This window comes from Eumetopias jubatus, unplaced genomic scaffold (genome assembly GCF_037043125.1).
Source record: "Eumetopias jubatus isolate StellerSeaLion01/CBP00866 unplaced genomic scaffold, mEumJub1_p1.0 scaffold_2, whole genome shotgun sequence".
NCBI classification, from domain to species: Eukaryota; Metazoa; Chordata; class Mammalia; order Carnivora; family Otariidae; genus Eumetopias; species Eumetopias jubatus.
Window position 1 is genome coordinate 145,470,951 of NW_028274808.1, and position 21,306 is coordinate 145,492,256.

Here is a 21,306-nt window from a genome sequence, read left to right on the forward strand (position 1 = left end):
AAAACCAGGCTCCATCTACTGTTTGAAGCTTCTGCCCCAAGCTTGCATTGTTTATAGGAGAACCTGTGTCATACCTCTATCTGTAGCCTCCCCTTCCGTTTTAAGGATCCTGAAACCGGACATTGGATTTGGTGAAACAACAACCATGACTGTGGGAAAGAGCAGCAAGATGCCCCGGCACACTGACCACAGAATGAGATGTACCTGCAAGATGGCCAAATCTGCACGGGGTACCTTTAAGGCTTTTGACAAGCCTATGAACTTGATCTTCTGTGACTGTGATGGATTCAGGAAGATCAAGCCAAAGAATGTGAAGGAGCCAGAGCATGAAGAAAAGTGGGTTTTGGGTCTGGTGTTGCTATGTGGGGAGAACTTGGTTTCCATGACTGTGTAAGGACTGCCATTGCTCAGGTACCACTTGCTGGAGCTGCAGGAGGCCCTGGGGTTGGCAGGGCAGCTGGTAGAGGAGGGCCAGCTAGCGGTCCAATTCCCCAGGCTCCTGCTGGATTAGCAGGCCCTGTCCAAGGGGTTGGGGGGGTCATCCCAACAGCTAATGACTCCACAGGGAAGAGGCACTCTAGCAGCTGATGCAGTTGCTGCTACTATTAGCATTGCTGGAACCCCAACTCAATTCCCACCAGGACGGGGGACCCCACCCACTCCTGAGGGCCGAACACCACCACCTCTAGGCATTATGGCTCCTCCATCCTGTATGAGACCACCTATGGGCCCACCTCCCAAAAAAGGCAAATAAGAGCTATGAGAATTAGAAAGTGTTAGGTAACACATATCCCATCATGGGCATTGTCTCTTTACAACAGAATTTGGGAAATACTCCACAATGTCATATATGTGTAGTTGGATTAAGGAGTAAGCTCTATTAAGGGGAAAAGGAAAATTTTAAAGGCATGCATTAGTAGAGAGGAAGGAATAAAAAGCTAACATTTTTACTTTCTGTATTTGTACTGAGTCTATCTTATTCTTAGATCTCCTTTTCCATAGAGCAAAGGCTAAATGTAAGAGCAGCCCTGACCTTTGAAGGATAATTAAACCATTTGGATACCAGGTAAACAGGACTTGAATGCAACTGTTATTTGGTGTTGCCTGGGAAAGGGAGTTGCCTGCAACAGGGCAAGAAACTGTTTCCTAGTACAGAGTGGGAAAGGCAAGGTCTTAGAGAGAACTATGCTTACGTGCAGTCCCCTCTGGGTTGAAAAAGGGTCGGGGTCCTAGAGGCCCACGCTAGATTGTTGTAGTTTTAGCTTTCTCTCTTCTTACTGACCCAAATGCTGACTTTATGCCTCATGGTACAGTGACCATCTTGTAATAACGAGGATGAAAGCAATGTTGTGACAATGAGTGACATGAAGTTAGAAGTCTGGTCCTCAATGAAACCACTGAGCCACTGTAACAGCCCTACACTGTCTCCCTCCAAGCTCCTTATTGCAATACATCCTTTAATTTAATATAATCTTAGAATGTAGAACCTAAAATTAATTTGTACAATTGTCTACAAAAAAAAAATCAAAGATACTCAAGGGACCAAATATTAGAATAAGAGACTCTGTTAAGGGCTCTGAACACAAGATCAACATAGGAAACTTATATAAAAGTGACACATATTTAAAATGTAATATAAAAAGTATCCATCATCAATAGCAACAAAATATTGTTAATTATGTTGGAATAAAATCAACTAAGTAGAATAAAATCACAGAAGAATGTTTGAAACATCCAAAAAATTATTACCAAAATTATAGAACAAAAAAAAATCTTAAGAAATGGAGAGCTATACCATGCTCATAGATTAAAAGACACAATATTGTAAAACTTCTTTCCAAATCAAACTCTGAAATCAATGAAATTTCAAGAAAAATATCAACAAAACTTTACATGAATTTATAACAGATGAACTTAAAAATTCATGTGGAAACATTAAAGGTCCAATAGAGAAAAGTTTTTTGAAGATGATCAACACTGACAATTAATCTATAGTAATTAAAACAATATTCTTGTGGAAATGGACAAAATGATCATTAGAATGGAACAGAGCCCAGAAATAAATCTTACTTCACACCAAACACAAATATTCATCTTATATGGCCTAGTAACCAGAGAAAAGCAAAATTTTTAAACTGAGGGAAAAATTGTAGAATATTATGTCCATTATCAGAATAATAAGGTATTCTTAGACAAGTCACAAAAGGCCTATACAAAAAGGAAAATACTGACATATTTAACCACACCAAATTTGAAATTTCTGGAAAAAAAGAATACTGTATAGAAAATGTATGGGGCGCCTGGGTGGCTCAGTTGGTTAAGCGGCCAACTCTGGATTTCGGCTCCAGTCATAATCTCAGGGTCCTGGGATCAAGCCCGGTGTGGGGCTCTGCACTCAGCAGGGGGCCTGCTTGAGATTCCCTCCCTCTGCCCCTCTCCCCATTTGCACGCACACTCACCCTCTCTCTAAAATAAATAAATTTAAAAAAATGAAAATAGAAACACGAGCTGCAGAATGGGAGATTAGCTGCAATGCATAAAACTAACAAAGAACTGGTATCCCAAGTGCATATAGAGTATCTGTTTATCAGTAGGACAAAAAATAATTTTTAAAGAAAATTTGACAAAGAATATTAAAAGGCAATTCACAGAAGTTAAAAGGTCACTGACCAATAAAGAAAGCAGGTTTGTTTTCACATTAAAAAGTGTAAAGGTAGTTGTTTCTTAAAATTGGATCAGTAATCAATGAAATTAGGTCCAACAACTCCATTATTAATAAATACAAATCTCCCCAAAGCCCCCAACAGACTTCTGCCTACATTATATTGGACAGAATTCAATAACCTCACAAGCTATAAAAGAGGATGTGAAAATGAGTCTCTCTGTGGAGGTGGACACATGCTTCCTTCCCCCTAACCAAGAAATACAATTTGTATTCATAAGGAAGAAGATACATTTATTCAAAAGTGTTTGCCACAATGGGATAATCTTTATTCAACAGGTAATAAATAAGAAAATGTGTGGGCAAAGAGTATTGGGAATTTACCTAAATGCATTGCAAAGAGGTAATAAGAATAGCATACAAACTGAGACACATGTAGAAGGAATTGAGAGGCTCCAATATACATCTGACATCCTAGAAGTAGAAAATAGAAGGAAGAGATATATGAAAAAAAAAATCATTTGATAGATTAAGTTTATTCTGGAAGTGAAGAGACACAAGAGCACAGGTGTCTCTTTTTTTTCTGGAGGAAGACACAGAGTAGGAGTGGTTTTCCCTCCCTCTGTTCTCCTTCTGCCCCTCTATTCATACCATCTCAAAGTACAGTGATTTACCTACTGAGTGTATTTGAGGAAAATCACTAGGCATGTTCAGGCCAGCAACTCTTCTTCGCTACCGGGAGGGACTCTTCATCTGGTGAGGTCCACTTGTCTGGGCCTGAGAGGAAAAATGTGGCCAGTTCTGGAGTTCAATAATTAGCATACACACTAGGCTAATATAAAATTAACTAACCTCTACCCTGGCCTTTTTATATAATAAAGTTGACATTTGGGGCTCAATTGTTACTTCGAGCAATTTGTTCAAAACCCATGGGAGATGGAGATCAGCCACTTATCAAGGCTATTTAGAAACTTCAAGAGAGTCCTCAGATTTAGAGGTTTCATTTAGTACCAAACAAAAGTAATTCTCTGATACACAGTGAAATGCAGTACTTCAGTTATAAAATCCTAGAAACTACCAGAGAGAAAAGAGAGAGTATGGTCAAAAGAATACCTGTCAAACTAACACCAGGAGAAAGAAAGTGTAAAAGCAAAAGCAAAGAGCCAGGAATGTGCAGGGCTAGTTTTCAGATTATCAAGCATTTTGTGTAATACTGTATAGTTTACATAGGACAACCAATAGGAAAGAAGATGCAATGGGTAATTGGACCATATTACCGAGACCTTGAATGCCAAGAACCTTTGCAGGAAACCACCGCAAAACACAAAAGGCTTTATGAGTATAAGAATGAAGATGTAACTGGCAGCAATGGGGAAGACCATCTGTGGGAAACAAAAGTCAAGGAAGAACAGAAGTGATATAGCAATACTGGAATTTGTAGTTTAGAAACAAAATGTATGGAGTGGCAATGTGTTTCCACTAATTTTTTTCTTTTCCAACTTTGTGCTTTTACCCATTCTATTATTAGGCTCTTCATCTACTGCTTTTGAGCATGGATACATCAGAGTGGAAATAGTGTTCCCATCCTTCTGCATTTTGTCAAAAGCCTAGACTCTCAGTGGAATGAAGAAGACATTAAGATTTAGGCAAAAATTTGGGGTCGGAGAAGTGGAACCTAAGTTACCACCACATTCAAGTGTAGGATAGACTACCCTAGGCTGAAAGAAGAAGAAAGAAGAGATGGATAGCCAAGTATAAATGAGAGGTAAAGCCAGACCTTGAAGACTTGTCCTCTTGCATTAAGAATGAAAGAGTTTGCAGCAGGTGGTTTAATGAGAGGCAGGTACGCATATCCTCAGATGACGCAGGTACATCCACACAAATAAGCATCATATTTCAGTTTCTTTTACACAGAAAGTATTTTTAAAGAACACTTAAATTTAGGGTGTAATAAAAATCAACAAAGGAGCCCAGAAGTGGGAAGATGATAAAAGAGAATATTTTTGTTCATGCAATTATCCAGTAAGTGTCTGTTGTACACGGTATACAGAGGCTTTGTGAAGTCCTGGGGTATAAAGCAGTGAAAATTAATATACTCTTAAGGTTGGAGACATCCGTGTGAACCCATGTTTAGCTTAATACAGATATAGATTATTATATAGAGAAATATTTATAGATCTGTGCATATATAGTGTCACATATATACTTCCTCTGTTAGTTGAGAGAACCTAGAAGCACCCAGACTTAGTGACTATCAGATCTTCACTTCTAAAAACCATTCTCCAATTTTAAAAAAAGCAGCATTCTTGTAGAAATGGCTGATTCTACTTACTGAGGTGGGAAATACAGGAGTCTAGAGCGTCTCTCTTATAGTGTCAGAAAGTAAGGAAGTCCTAACACACACCCACACACACTGAAGGGTGTATTGTCAATAGGATACAGAAGCCAAGTGAAAGAGCTCCTAAAATCTAAAGCTGAGAAATCTGAGGAACAAAATAAAGTAGCATTGGATTATTACACAAAATGTAAAATAAGTGTCCATGAGCCCCTACTGACATAAATGATTGCACAAATAAATGCATGGGGAAGAAGAGGCAAATCTCTAATGCAGAAGCCTAAATAATTTGTGTACATTCATCATCCTTCAGGAGATGGATCATAAGTACTCTGTAAGTGTGGGCTCTGTACATGGATTTCCTTCCAAAGAACACAATGTGAAAAGGATTTGAGGGGACATTAACTTTATAGTGGACCAACCTTTAAAATACTACCTCTACCAAGTGATTAAAGTTAACATTAACAGTGATAAATCGTGTTAATTACATATACCCTGCATATGATGTGATGAAAATGACTTTTTATTTGTTATGTTCCAACCCAAATTCATAACCTCAGTGTAATCATGAGAAACTATCAGCTGAATCCCAACTGAGGGACATTCTACAAAATACTGGACTATTATTCCTCATAAGTGTCAAGATTATAAAAAACTAGAAAAGTTTAAGAATTGTCACAGCTAAGAAGAACTTAATGACAACTCAATGTAAGTTACGCTGGATGGGATACCTGAATAAAAAAGGGATCTTGGATATAAACTAAGGAAATATGGGAACTCTGTACTCTTTTTATAATTTTTTGTAAATCAAAAACTCTTCAGGATGCTGGGTGGCTCAGTCGGTTAAGCATCTGCCTTCTGCTCAGGTCATGATCCCAGGGTCCTGGAATGAAGTCCCTCATTGGGCTCCTTGCTCAGTGGGGGAGCCTGCTTTCCCTCTGCCTGCCACTCCCTGCTGCTTGTGCTTGCTCGCTCTCTCTCTCCCTCTCTCTGACAAATAAAAACCTTAAAAAAAAAAAAACTCTTCCAAAATAAAAAGCTTAGAGAGTACATGCATAGAACTAGGAGATAAATCAATAGTAATAACAATTATAGGAAAATTCAGAACATTTTTCCCATCAAACTGAGTTCCAGAAAAGTTTAGGACAAAAATTAATTATATGGTATTCAAAACAATAGAAATTTGCAAGCAAATTATGAGTCTATAAGGTCAAAAGAATAAAACTATAAATGTAAATAAGCTTTTAGTGGGTTTTTTTTTTTTTTTTTGAGAGAGAACTCAAGCTGGGTGGGGGACCGGCACTGGGGAGGGGCACAGGGAGAGGGAGAAAATCCCAGCAGGCTTCATGCTCAGCATGGAGCCCAATGCTGGGCTTTGGGCTTGATCCCACAACCCTGAGATCATGACCTGAGCTAAAATCAAGAGTCACACATTCAACCGACTGAGCCACCATCTAGTGTTTTAAAAGATAAAACTAACATGAATAAGTGATGTAATGAGCATTGGGTGTTATATGCAATTGATGAATAAGTGAACTCTACATCTAAAACTAATGATACACTATACGTTAATTAATTTAATTTAAATAAGATTTAAAAAATAAAATAAAATAATTTAAATAATAATTTAATTAATTTAATTTAATTTAAATGTTAATTAATTTAATTTAAATTTAATTTAAATAAAAAACAAACAAAAAAGAACTGGCTGTCATCAGATAACCTTTGAGAAAAAAAATGAATCTTCATTTCCAGCTACATTTTGTAGAGAAGAAAAATAACTCCAAACTATACTTATAGTTATAGTATTTATTACTAAACACTTGAAATGTATAATTTAATGGAAACAAGATCTATACAAACAGCAGGAAAACTATGCAAGGCAAAACTATGGGAAATCATATTGTGAATATGTGTATTTTTAATATTTAATGAAAGTGGTAGCAAAGATTATATATCCGAGGTTTAATAAGGCATAAAATATATATAAAGGCCATAGTATCAATAGATTCATCAGATCAAAGGTTAAGAACATGATTAATTTACCAGAGGACCTGACATTCATAAAAGGTCTAGTAAGTCACAGCCCAAAAAGAGACAGTCAGTCTCTTTAAAGTCACATTCAGGGCAAGGCACATTTTAAAAAACAGTCAATATTCTGCCAAGCGGAATTACCATCACTGAGTGTGGCCTGGTGACTCAGTGTGTCAAAGGAGTATAGGTCTATGTGCTACCCAGAGGCTGGTTTGTATCTGTAGTCCCTGCTATTTTGAATTATACCATGGGCCTTATGTGGGTGGGTAGAAAGAAGGAAAGATAAAGAAGGCATATCATTCCTACATGAGTTTGCTTTTAATATTTTTCCATTTACTTAAAATATCCCAGAGTACCACAAAAATAAGTGCATCTTTATTATATTTTTATGTTCACTGACTACGTCCAGTGTTTTTGTCTTTTTTAGTTTGTTTTTGAGTGCCCATTATTTTATAAGAACTGTTTTAAGTTCTGGGGGGAATGAGAGTGGATGAAACTGACAAAAATCCTTGCTCTCATGGCTTATATTCTAATTAGGGAAACAGACAATAAACCAGTAAGTAGACACACAGAAAAAAATATGTTAGTGGTGATAAGGGCTATCAGGAAAGTCAAAGCAAAGAAAGGGAGTGTAAGAGGAGTTTTAATTCTGAATTGAACAGTCAAACAAAGTCTCGCTGAGATAACTGAGTATGAGTAAAGAAATGCAGAAGATGAGGGAGCCAGCTAGATGGATATGGATGGAAAAATACTCCAGTATATATATAATATCTTAAAGAGGGAACAGGTAGGCCAATATGGCTTGAATGGATTGAGCAAGGGGAGAATGATAGAAGATAAACTCAGAGCGGAGACCAGAGTCTGTAGACCCTTATAAGCCATTAAAATGTTTTGAGTAGAACGTGTTTTGACTCACATTTTACACTCTGGCTGCTGTACCAGGAATAATCTAAAGGGGCAGCCTCCACCTAAGAGGCTGTTGCAGTGATGCATAGAAGACAGGATGGAGGTTAGAACCAAGATGTTAACAGTGGAAATGGCAATACATGGGCAGATTTTGGACATTTTGGAGACTTAGTCAACAAAATTTGTTGAGGGATTAGATTTATGGGGAAAAGAGTAGGGTCCAGTTGGCCTGAAACACTGGAAGAGAAGGATTGCCATAGACTAGATTTAAAAAAGACCAAAAAACACATTTGAACAGAACATTAACAAGGAGTTGCTGAGAGCTACTTTGTAGTCCCCACCACAGACTGTTGATCTCATTCCAATACCATTATTCTTAACAATGACAGGGTTATTGTTAAGTAAATGGGACCTCTAAACTGATCACACCTTCAGGAGTCATAGAATGAGAAGTGAATCCTGAAAGAGTCAATCTAGAAATCTTAAAACAAATAAACAAGCAAACAAACAAACAAAAAAAAAAAAATAAGGGGAACCTGGGTGGCTCAGTTGGTTAAGCATCTGCCTTCGGTTCAGGTCTGGATCTCAGGGTCCTGGGATCTAGTCCCATGTTGGGCTCCCCACTCAACATTATATGCTTCTCTCTCTCCCTCTGCCCCTTCCCCTGCTCATTCTCCTTCTCTCTCTCTCTCTCTAATAAATAAAATCTTAAAAAATAAAAACAACCCGAGGATCTTTAATCAGGAAATGTCATGACAATGGTTTTCATGAAGAGGATCTCAGAGGAATTCACTTCATCAATAACCAAATATTGAAAACGTGAAACTTACTGACAAGTATGGCCAGACCACTCTTTATTATGTGAATTTTTATATTCCAATAAACAATTGTCTGGTCTGAATTGCAAGTTAATATGACCTGTCTGGGTAAGCTTCACTTCCAAAAGTATGTCTGGGAGATTTTGCCATAATTCTACAAGTTTTCTGCTTCATATATAAAGCCTAATCTGAAATTTCTCTAGCCATTGCTAGAAAATGGCCAGAGAAGGAAATAAAGGAACATAGGAAACAGAGAGATAGAAAAGATGCAAGAGAAATTAGTGATTAACCAAGAAAAGAATCTTTTAATAGAAACAAAGTGGTCACAGGGAAAAGAGTGAAGTATGGAAAATATAGTGAGCCAAGCTGTTTGTCATGGAGGATCCAAACTGCAACACTGGGATGAGTCTTGCTTTTATCCCTTTTGCATGACCCACCCCAAAATCTTTGGAGCTTTGGAGATTTGTTATATACATGTTGGTCTCATGTTTGGGTGTAACAATGTGGAGAAAGCAGGAGAATAGCTTTTAGTCCCAATTCTTCTGCTTACTCTTCATATCCTTGAGTATATAACTGCTACTTTCTGGCCTTCAGTTTCCATTAAAAAAATATGGTGATAATAATGCACCATGTGAAGAATAAATGAAATGTTGATGTAAGAGTGTTTACCAGCTGCAAAGAAACATACATGATATGAAATATGAACCACAAACATTTATCTCAAAGCCAATCTTAAGCATCCCTGGATCTCCAATGGAAAACTATAGGAGAGAATGAATGAAGAAACAGAGTTCTGGTCATAGGGAAACAAGAGCATTTGAAAAAAAGTTGACAAACCACATTTTGATAGGACAAAGATGAATGTTAGTGTGAGAGATATCTGAAGATAGTAATCTCACCCAGAAGCTGAGAAAGATAGTCAAATATCAACTGGTAGCAGAGGGCAGGAATCAAAGAAATATAGTATGTCTTTGTGAACAAAACAGGCAGAAGAAAGCAACTAAATGGCTTTGACCTAGAGAGATATTCTAGGCAATAAATACGGGGTTTACAGTGTTTATAGTTAATATCTATCTCAAAGTTTTTGATTATGTATTCCCTATGGCAAACTTTCTTGAGCTAGGCATTAAGAGGAAGGTACATGGAGTTCAATATGGTTCTGAAAATGTCCTAGAATAGCTAAGAGACCAGAATTCAAGACTATGGTATCCAAACATCAAGGTCTTGGATATTCAGATAACATATTGAATATAGTGAATGTAAGTGATAAAGAGGGAAAAAATGATACTAGAAAATGGTAGCTACGATTTATTGTAATTTTCTTTAGTTTTTGCAATAACTGATTTCAGCCTCAATTCTCATTCTGACTTTCTATGTCTTAGAGAAAAGCAAATCAGGTTCAGAGTCAGTTTGACTTTTGTTTTTTAAAGTTCCTTTAAAATGCTGCAAGGGATTCAGTTAACAGTAGTAGGTAAAAGCTGTTTCTATTCCATTCCATTATTAAACCATTCAAAATCAGTACAAAGGGGGCACCTCTGTGACTCCCCAGTCAGTTAAGCATCTGCCTTCAGCTCAGGTCAATATCCCAGGGTCCTGGGATTGAGCCCACATCTGGCTCCTGGCTCAGCGGGGATCTGCTTCTCCCTCTCCCTCTGTGTGTGTGTGCTCTCTCTCTCTCTCTCAAATAAATAAATAAGTAAATAAATAAAATAAAGTAATAAAATCTTTAAAAAAAAAACCAAAACAGTACAAAGATTGAAAACAGACGATTCAATGGAAAAGGTCAAAACCATAAATTGTGATGAATATTTGACAGATACAATAGAGATCCTCTTTTCTTTAGATATAAGCCCACAGCAGTTTCCTTACACCTAATTTCTCTGATTGGAGATCCAGGCTGATCTTTCTTGAATAGTTGACCCTCATAATATGTTGTCTATAATTTCCAATTTCATTTTTTTTAAAGATTTTATTTATTTGAGAGAGAGAATGAGAGACAGAGCGCATGAGAGGGAGGAGGGTGAGAAGGAGAAGCAGATTCTCCGCTGAGCAGGGAGTCCGATGGGGGACTCGATCCCGGGACCTCCAGGATCATGACCTGAGCCGAAGGCAGTCGCTTAACCAACTGAGCCACCCAGGCGCCCCATCCAATTTCATTTTTTTTAAAGTGGAGCAAGAAATTGGACACCTACAAAACAACATGAGTTCAGAATCCTCTTAGATTTCTTTAGTTTCTTATACCAAATTTTTAGTGACTCCACCTTATCACTTCTTCCCAAAGCATTCAACTGAGTTTCAATAAAATCACCGTTTTTGTATAGTACCAGATTACATGGGCTTTTAAGTAAATTATGAGACACATAAAAATATAACTGGCATAAACAGATTTGGGAATGAACACACTGATTTTGATAAGCTGCTAAAAGAGCAGGAAACCATCAGCACACGGGAGGTTTACCCTCTATCCATCAGCCATAAAATCAGAGCAACCTGGAGAGTGAAGTCACCGCATAGAAGAGAGTCACACTGGTAATCATGCAGACTCACATATTTTATGTAAGCAACAAATAAACTTATGTCAAGCTACTGAGAATTTGGAGTCATATGCTAACTCAGTATAACCCGGCTTATCCTTTCTAGCCTACCAATCCTGAAAACACTTTTACTTCTGCCATACATTAAACTTCTCATATCTACTCCTGCAGCTAGTTACGCCAAGTGTCAAGGTTCTGTCCAGTGAAAGCTAAAAGAGTAGCTATAGAAGGCTTCTGGGAAAACTTTTACTTTCCTTACAAACAGCTCAGATGCAGCTGGTTCTGCTTTTTACTGACTTGATTGTAAGTATTGACCATAGATGACAATATGAGGACAAAAGATCAGCATGCAAAGGATGGCAGAGGGCAGAGAAGGAAAGGAGTCTGGATCTGTTGAGTAGTTTTACCAATGTCAGCAAGCAAATGCTTACCTCTGGATTTCTTGTTATTTGGGGGAAGCAGATAAAAAAAACAAAAAAGCCTATTCAATGAAATCGAAATTAATCAGATAGTCTGTTAGAGCTGAAAACAGTCCTAACAAATACAAGAATCTAAATCTGTCCCATTTAAAATTTAATTGATTTGTAATGAAATAATAAGTTTGTGTCAGAATGTAAATCATCTATATCCCTAAGCATGTTGGTTTGTCATAGCAAGACTTTCTTGAACTAAGCAGGGTGATGATTTAGGTTGTAGTGCAAGCTTCTTATAATTTTGTAAACCACTAACAACCAGTTGTGCACTGGCTACTTAAAGTAGCACCGTTCCAACAATTCCTCTGAATAACCTTTGAAATACTATTTTTGTAATCTATGCTCCTGTTGTAGTGTTATTCAAGCTGATAGCATAATTCCAAGGTATGTTGAATGATATAGAAAATTCTGGGATTTTTTTTCTGATAGATTTGACAACTTTCACTGTCTTTAATTGCACTTCCTGTGAAAAGCAATCTTTTTATACACAATATTTTCATTTCTTTGCATCAGAGAATAATTTGTAAAGACATTTCAAGTAAGAATTAGAGGTTCACATTTAAATATATGACAAAAATTTAATGCAAATAACTAAGATGACAATTGTTCATATTATGCAATGACAACTATACCAAATGAACTCCTTTGCCAAGTGTCTGGAGGCTCCTTTTGCTATCAAAGGATACATCTTAGTATCAGAAATTCAAAAATAGAAAACTATGGCCTAAAGTTGAGGCAATATAATTATGTTATTCAAGAGTTTTGCCCAAACAATTCAAAGAAAAAAAGAAACTTCATGATAATAGATTCCTTTTAGTTTCCTTATTTAATCATGGTCCTTTGAGTCTTCAATAGTATAATCACATGAATATTTAAATAAATGTTGGCTATGTTGGCTATATCACCAGAACGTCTAGTATCGAAATATCTATGTAGATGAAAGGGGCATTGCTTTGATAAAGTGCTTCAAGAATAGTTTAAGAATATGATGTAATTCTAGAGCAATATAATTTTTTCAAAAATACTCTGAAAATAATTAAAATATTAGTAATTAATTTCAATCTAGAGCAATATAATTTTTTTCAAAAATACTCTGAAAATATTAGTAATTGATTTCAAAGTAAGATTATTAGCTCCACATTAACTGATAGAGATAAGTAATTCTTAAACTATTTCTAATGAAGGACCAGTTTAATTTTTAATCTTTTAAGATCAATACTTTTATAAAATACAATAAATATAAATTTCTAGAAAAAACAATCAGATACTTATATTTCACAGCCAAGTCAAATTTCCATAAAAGTTTGTAAATGCTTATGTTCAATTTCTATACTTCTCTTGCCATGGGCTGGGAACTAATAATCTATAGATTGGCACCACAGACCACACTTTGAGTACTGGTTTGGTTACTGTTGGTGACCAAAGAACAATGATGATCCTTACAGTTTCTGTATTATTATTGTCACACTTGTGTTCTATGTGTCTTCAAAATAAGAATATACAACAGGAGGGGCGCCTGGGTGGCTCAGCTGGTTAAGTGTCTGCCTTCGGGTTGGGTCATGATCCAACGATCCTGGGACTGAGCCCTGCATTAGGTTCCCTGCTCAGCAGGAAGTCTGCTTCTCCCTCTCCCTCTGCTGCTCCCCCTGCTTGTGCTCTCTCTCTCTACTAAATAAATAAAACCTTTAAAAATATATACAACAGGCAACGATGCTTTCCATAGGAATCTGTGAGGTAAATTCCATAATTATTTTGTCTCAAAAAAATACACAGCAAAGGAAACAACCAACAGAGTGAAAAGGCAACCTACAGAATGGGAGAAAATAATTGCAAACCATTATCTAGTACGATGGTATCCAAAATATTTAAGAAACTTCTACAACTCAACAGTAGGAAAAAACAAAGCAAAAAACTTAACATCCTGATTTGAAAATGGGCAAAGGACTTGAATAGTCCTTTTGAATAGCATACAAAGAAAACATACAAAGGACTTGAATAGTCCTTGAATAGCATACAAAGAAAACATACAAATAGCCAATATGTATCTAAAATGATGCTTGATATCACTAATCATCAGAGAAATGCAAATCAAAACTACAATGAGATATCCCCTCAGTTACCAATTAGGATAGCCGGTATCAAAAATATTAAATACATAACAAATGTTGGCAATAATTTGGAAAAATTGGAACTGTGGTGCACTGTTGGTGGGAATGAAAAGTTGCAGTTGCTATGGAAAATAGTATGGAATTTCCTCAAAAATTAAAAATAGAACTATCGTATGAGCCAGAAATCGTACCTCTGGGTATTTGTACAAAATAATTTAAATCAGGATGCCAAGGTGGTATTTATACTCTTGTGTTCACCACAGCATTATTAACAATAATCAAGATGTGCAAAGCAATTTAAATGTCCATTAACAGATGAATGGATAAAGAAAATGTGGTGTATACATACAACAGAATATCCTTCAACCTTATAAAGGAAGAAAATCCTATCATATGCAACAATGTGTATTAAATGCTTGAACATTATACTAAGTAAAATAAACCAGTCCCAGAAAAACAAATACTACCTGATCCCACTTATATGAGATAGCTAAAGTAGTCAAACTCATAGAAGCCCAAAAGTAGGATGTTGGTTGCCAGAGGCTGGGAGAGAGAGAAATGGGGAGTTGCTCTTCGACATAAATAAAATTTCAGTTGTGCTATATGAAAACATTCTGCTGCACATAATTGTGCTCATAAGTAATAATACAGGTAAGTGTACCGTATACTTAAAATTTGTTAAGGGAGTATATTTCATGCTATGCTTTTTACCACAATTTAAGAAAAAAACAAAAAACAACATCAAAAAAGAGTCAGAAGTCAGAAGAGAAGGATGAGATTGGTAGGACACTTGACCCTTAGCTCTGTCCTAATCTTTAAATTGATATTTATCACTTACTATAAACAAAAAAAAGAGCAAAGAAAAATAAGAAAAGTATACTGAAAATTCTTTGAAAAATATACTCCAAATATTTAAGAAGGTGGAGGAAATATCAACATGATAAAGAAAGAAATAGGAAAAATATTTTTTAAAGGACACAAATAGAATTTCAAGAAATTAAAAAATATCTGAAATAAAAAATATGTTGTATGGAATTAATGACACTAGGAAAACTATCATTCAACTTGAATGTATAGTGACAGAAACCATCCAAAATGCAGCACAACTAGGAAAAAGAGAAAATGAACAGTACTCAGGGATGTTTGACAATATATGTTCAAATGGAATCCAGAAGGAGAGGTTAGGGGACAAGACAAATATTTGAAAAAATAATTTCCAAAAATTGTTTCAAACTTTATAAAAAGGAAAAGCCCCCTGGTCAAAGTGGTCAGCAAACCATAAGCAGAATAAACACAGAGAAAATCACATTGAAGTACTTCCTAAATTACTGAACAATAGTGAAAATTTGAAAATCTCGGGGTACCTGGGTGGCTCAGTCGTTAAGCGTCTGCCTTCGGCTCAGGTCATGATCCCAGGGTCCTGGGATCGAACCCCACATCGGGCTCCCTACTCCGCGGGAAGCCTGCTTCTCCCTCTCCCATTCCCCCTGCTTGTGCTCCTTCTCTCACTGTGTCTCTCTCTGTCAAATAAACAAAAAAAAATCTTAAAAAAAGAAAAGAAAATTTGAAAATCTCAAAAGCAGCCAAAGGGTGGTGGGCATACTAGGTACAGAGATACAAACATAAGGAAGACAATAGAAATCTTATTTTCATGAATAATACTATCAAAAAGCTTGATCTGACTGCTAATTATAGAACATTTGATCAGCAAAACACATATTTTTAACAATACACAAAACATTTACTAAAATACAACACATTCTTCTGAGAGAGAGAGACAGGCCAGCAGGCAGAGGCAGAACAAGAATCTTAAGCAGGCTCCACGCCTAGTGCAGAGCCCAACACAGGGCTCAATCTCACAGCCCTGAGAGCATGACCTAAGCTGAAATCAAGCTGGACCACTTAACCGACTGTTCCACCCGGGTACCCTGACACAACATATTCTAAGCCATAAAAGAATTCTCAATAAATTTCAAACTAAAAGTAATGTTCTTAGATACAGCAGAATTAAACTAGAAATCAATAAGAAAGGTATTTGCAAAATTTCTCCAATATTTAGAAATTAAATTACATAATTCTAAATAATCCACAAGTCAAAAAAGAAATCATAGGAGAAAATAAAATATATTTTGGAGAGACCTAATTTTTTTTAAAGTCCAACGGAAGTTGGCAGACGCTCTAAAAGCAATGATCAGAGGGAAAACTATTGCATTAAATGCTTATATTATTAGAAAAGAAGATCTAAAATGGTAAAAGCTTCTATTTAAAAAAATGGAAAGGGGAAACAAATTAAACCCAAAGTAAGCAGAAGAAAGAAAATAAAAGAGTAGTAATTGATAAAAATTAAAAGACAGGAAAAAATAGAGAAAAATCACTGAAATCAAATGCTGGCTTGTAAAGATAGATAAATTCATAAACTTCTAGCCACAAAGATAAGGAGAAAAAAGGCAAAAATCACAATATCAAGACTAAGAGGTGACATCATTATACATTCTACAGATGTTAAACATATAATTATTAGGAAAAATTAATGACAGTAAATCTAACAACATAGATAAAACAGGAAAATTCCTTGGAAGACAAACTACCAGAGCTTAAACAAGAAGATACAGATAACCTGAATAATATTATATAGCTACAAAATTAAATTTGTACTTAGAAACATCCCCACAGAGAAAACTTCAGATGACTTCACTGGTGATTTCTACCAAATGTTCAAGAAGGAAATAAAACCAAATCTGCAAAAACTCATTCCAAAAATAAAGAGGAGGTCATACTTCCCAACTCATTTGTGAGGTCAGCTTTTATAATGCTAATACCAAAATTAGACAAAGTAATTACACGCAAAGACAACTATAGAGTAATATCAATCATGACCATACATACAAAAATTTAATAACATTTAGCATATCAAACTCATCAATGTACAAAAAGAGCATTTCATCCAAATGACCAAATGGGGTTTATCTAAGGAATGGTTTAACACTGAAAATCAATGTAGTTTGCCATATAAACAAATTTTAAAAGAAAAGCCATATAATCATCTTAACAGAAAAGGCATTTATAAAATCCACTACCTATTCCAGATTTTTCAAAAAAATTCTCAGCAAACTAGGAACACAAGTTTCTCAAATGAAATACTATCATCACTTAATGTTAACAGTTAATGTTACAGATTGAAAGTTGCCCCCCTAATATCAGAACAAGGCAAGTTCTATTCAACATTGTACTAGAAAATACGGTCCGTGCAATTAGGCAAGACAAAGGAAAAAAGATACTCATATTGGAAAGAAACTCTCTATTTACTGACAAATGACTGGATATATAGAAAATCCAATGGAATCTACAAATAAGCTACCAAAGCTAAATAGCATGTTTATAAGGTGTAAAGCAATTCTATACAAAAATCCATTTTATTTCTATCACTACCAGCAAATAACTAGAGATTGAAATTTGAGAAACATCATGCATAATAACATTGAGAAATGTGAAATACTTAGGAATAGATCTGGTAAGATGTACAATATGTGCACACCAAAACCCACAAAACATTGTTAAAAAGAAACGATAAAATACTTAAATGGAGAGATGTACTACATTCATGAATTAATATTGTGAAGATGTCAACTGTCCCTAAATTTATCTATACAATCAACTCAATCCTAAAACAAACAAACAAAAATAAAACCCCAAAAAACCAGCAAGCACTTTTAGAATCACAAAGTGATTCTAAAATTCATTTGGAAATGCAAAAGACCTAATATGACCAAAATAACTTTAAGAACAAAGTTGAAGGACTAATGCTATCCAATTTCAAGATATAACAAATCTACAGTAATTGAGACAATGTGGTACTGATATAACACAGATAAGCTGATCAATGAAACAGAGGAAATAAACTGACAAATATAAGTTCAACTAATTTTTTTATCAAAGTGCAAAGAAAATTCTGTGGAGAAATAATGCTCTTTTTAACAAATTTCATTTAAAAATTAGATATCCATATGCAAAAAATTCACTTTGATACCTAGCACCAAATATAAAAAGTAACTCAAAATGGATCATAGACCTAAATGTAAAAATTAAAACTTTAAAAATGTTTTAACATAGGAGAAAATTTTTGTGACTTTGGTTTGCCAAAGATTTCTTGGATTAAACACCAAAAACATGATCCATAAAAGAAAAAAAGTAAGTTGTATTACTTTAGACAACTACTTTTTTAATATGATAAATGTTAGGTTTTATTTTAAATCTACTCTGTTTAAGATTTCCTTCCATGAGGGGTGCCTGGGTGGCTCAGTCCTCTAAGTACCCAACTCTTGATTTCAGCTCATGCTAATAGTGAGGTAGAGCCCCATGTTGGGCTCTGTGCTGGGTATAGAGCCGGCTTAAAATTCTCTCCCTCTCCCTTTGCCCCTCCCCTTCCATGTGCGCCGGCACAGGCTCATGCAGGCTCTCACACACAAAGTATTTCCATGAAACAATCTATCAGCACAGAGAAGGCAAAGTGGATAAGTTAATATTTAATCTCTTTTCTAGATTATCTAGGTCCAAATTTCACGAATGATGAAACAGGTCTGCAATTTGGTAATCAATAAGTTTTTTTTTTAATTTTCTTTATTTGACAGAGAGAGAGACAGTGAGAGGGAACCCAAGCTGGGGGAATGGGAGAGGGAGAAGCAGGCTTCCCACGGAGCAGGGAGCCTGATGCAGGGCTCCATCTCATGCTGGGATCATGACCTGAGCCGAAGGCAGACGTTTAACGACTGAGTCACCCAGACGCCCCGAAATCAATAAGTTCTTAAGAGCCTAGCCTCGATTTAATCCTTTTATTCTTAACTAAAAATCTTCTAATTACCTCATTCTTTGTTACATAAACCCTTCCCATGAACCTCTCCAGAACTTCATCCAAGAGAGATATCACTAGACATCTGTACTTGCCTCAAATGACTTTAATTTTCACATGCTCTACATTCTATATTATGAAAATGAATTCTATGGTTAAAGTCACAGAGTTGGACCTTCTAACTCTTTTAGATCAAACTCCAGCTGTGTTGGTTAGTTCTGCCCTTGTAAGAATGCAGACAATCTGCAGAGTCTTCTTATTTTGTCTGTTTTTATAAGGTCCTAGTAACTTGCCCATGTCCCTTGAAATCACTGACTCCACACACTTTAATTCTACCCAAATCTTTTTGTTCAGTTCCTTTCCCAATTCTGCTGAATCTACTATTAGCATTTTTTAATTTTTTTTATTAACATATAATGTATTATTTGTTTCAGGGGTACAGGTCTGTGATTCATCAGTCTTACAGAATTCACAGCGCTCACCATAGCACATACCCTCCCCAGTGTCCATCACCCAGCCACCCCATCCCTCCCACCCCCCTCCACTCCAGCAACCCTCAGTTTGTTTCCTGAGATTAAGACTCTCTAATGGTTTGTCTCCCTCTCTGGTTTCGTCTTATTTCATTTTTTCCTCCCTTCTGCTATGATCCTCTGTCTTGTTTCTCAAATTCCTCATATCAGTGAAATCATATGATACTTGTCTTTCTCTGATTGACTTATTTCGCTTAGCATAATACCCTCTAGTTCCATCCACATCATTGCAAATGGCAAGATTATTTTTTTGATGGCTGCATAATATTCCAGTGTGTGTGTGTCTGTGTCTGTGTGTGTGTGTGTGTGTGTGTGTGTGTGTGTGTGTGTCTGTGTCTGTGTGTCTGTGTGTCTGTGTGTCTGTGTGTGTGTGTACCACATTTTGATTGGGACCACAGCAGACCCATTGCTCAATTTCAGGAGATTAACATATTTAGACGATAGAATGTTCCAACCCATAAACATTCTTCAATTTACATAGGTCAACTTTCTCTCAAGTAGTAGGAAATTGATATTTTTAAAAATATTGTAACAGTGTGTTTCCTAAATATTTGTCATTGGCATGTCAAAATACAATGAATTTTTTGTATGTTGACCTTGTACTAAATGATCTTGCTAAACTTAAAGAATGCATATATAATGTTATTGTGTAGATTAGTTTATGTACAAAATCATTTCTTTGAATACTAATTTTATTTCTTCCTTTTTGTATATCATTCCTTTATTTTTATTTATTGTGCTGGTTAGATCATCAGTGCATTATTGAATAGGAAGGGTGTACCTTGCAAGTATTCTTGGGTTCTTGAAGGAAAGCTTTGTGTATGGTTATTAGGTCTTTCTTAAATGTTTGGTATAATTCTCAGTAGGACCCTTGAATCATATTCTTAGGAAAGTTTTTAATTTTGGATTTTTAAAATAATTGCTAGAGAATTCAGATTTTGTCCTTACGTGAGCTTTGATTATTTGTATGGATGGTTTATATATATTTTGGGAATTTTCTACTTAAATGTATTGGAAAAAAAACTGTTATAATAACTTCTTGTATTAATCTAAACTCTATAGGTTTTGCAGTTGTCTTCCTTTTTCTTCCAGATATTTGCAACTGGTATCTTTGTCTTTTTTTTATGAGTCTTATGAGTGGTTTACTAATGTTATTTACTTTTCAGTTTTTTAAATTTTCTTTATCAATACAACTCTGCCTGTTCTTAGGGACATATTTACATACACACTGCTATTTTATCATTTGCATGAGAAGAGCCCTTGGTTTCCTAGATTTTCACTGCTACAAAGATATTATCACTATATTTTTAGTCCTAATAAAACAAGGAGAAATTCCTTACTGAAACTTTATTAACTTAACATATTTCTTACAACCGAAAAATTTGCCTTAAAGATAATTTTTAATAAAATTTGCATGCTTTGACCTAAATGTATATTATTTTCCATAAGCTTTGGCTCAGATTTCCTCCCTTCCTGAGGATAAATTGAAGTCATTTGGTGACAGATGAGAATTGCGTTGTATATTTGTCATGATATGTTAAATTATGCTGTGGTAACAAACCACAAAATCCTAATGGCTTAAAGTAACAGGTTTATTTCTTGGTCATGGTATAGATCCTTTGCAGTCAGGAGGGGGCTCTGTTGGTCTTACTTACTCAAACCAATGGCCCAGCCATATTTTGAAAGCTACAGTTTACGGAGTAGGTTGAGAAAGGAACTCACTCATATGCAAATAAATGATTTGACTCCATAATGGTATGCATCACTTCTAATCATAACTAATTGTTCAGATTTTCTCACACATGACCCCATCCCACTAAAGATAAACAAAGTGAAATACTCCCATATGCTTAGAAGTAAGGAGAACCAAAATTATCTGGTGAACAGCACTAATTAGTTCAAAAGGGTACACTTCTGTTTCCCCCCCAGAATAGTAGGGAAGTAAGAAAAAGTAATTTTCTCACCAATTAATATTAACTGTTGTCTATGTTTATGAATATTTTTAAGTGTCCCGCATATGGGAGTAAAAGCAAAATGGAAGTTAAAAACCACTGTGTTAG

General features: G+C 35.6%; 1 pseudogene; it reads left to right on the forward strand.

Moving 5' to 3' along the window:
• Positions 1–145: 145 nt before the first annotated feature.
• Positions 146–4,080, forward strand: LOC114206709 (small nuclear ribonucleoprotein-associated protein N pseudogene; annotated as a pseudogene).
• The last annotated feature ends 17,226 nt before the right edge of the window (positions 4,081–21,306 follow it).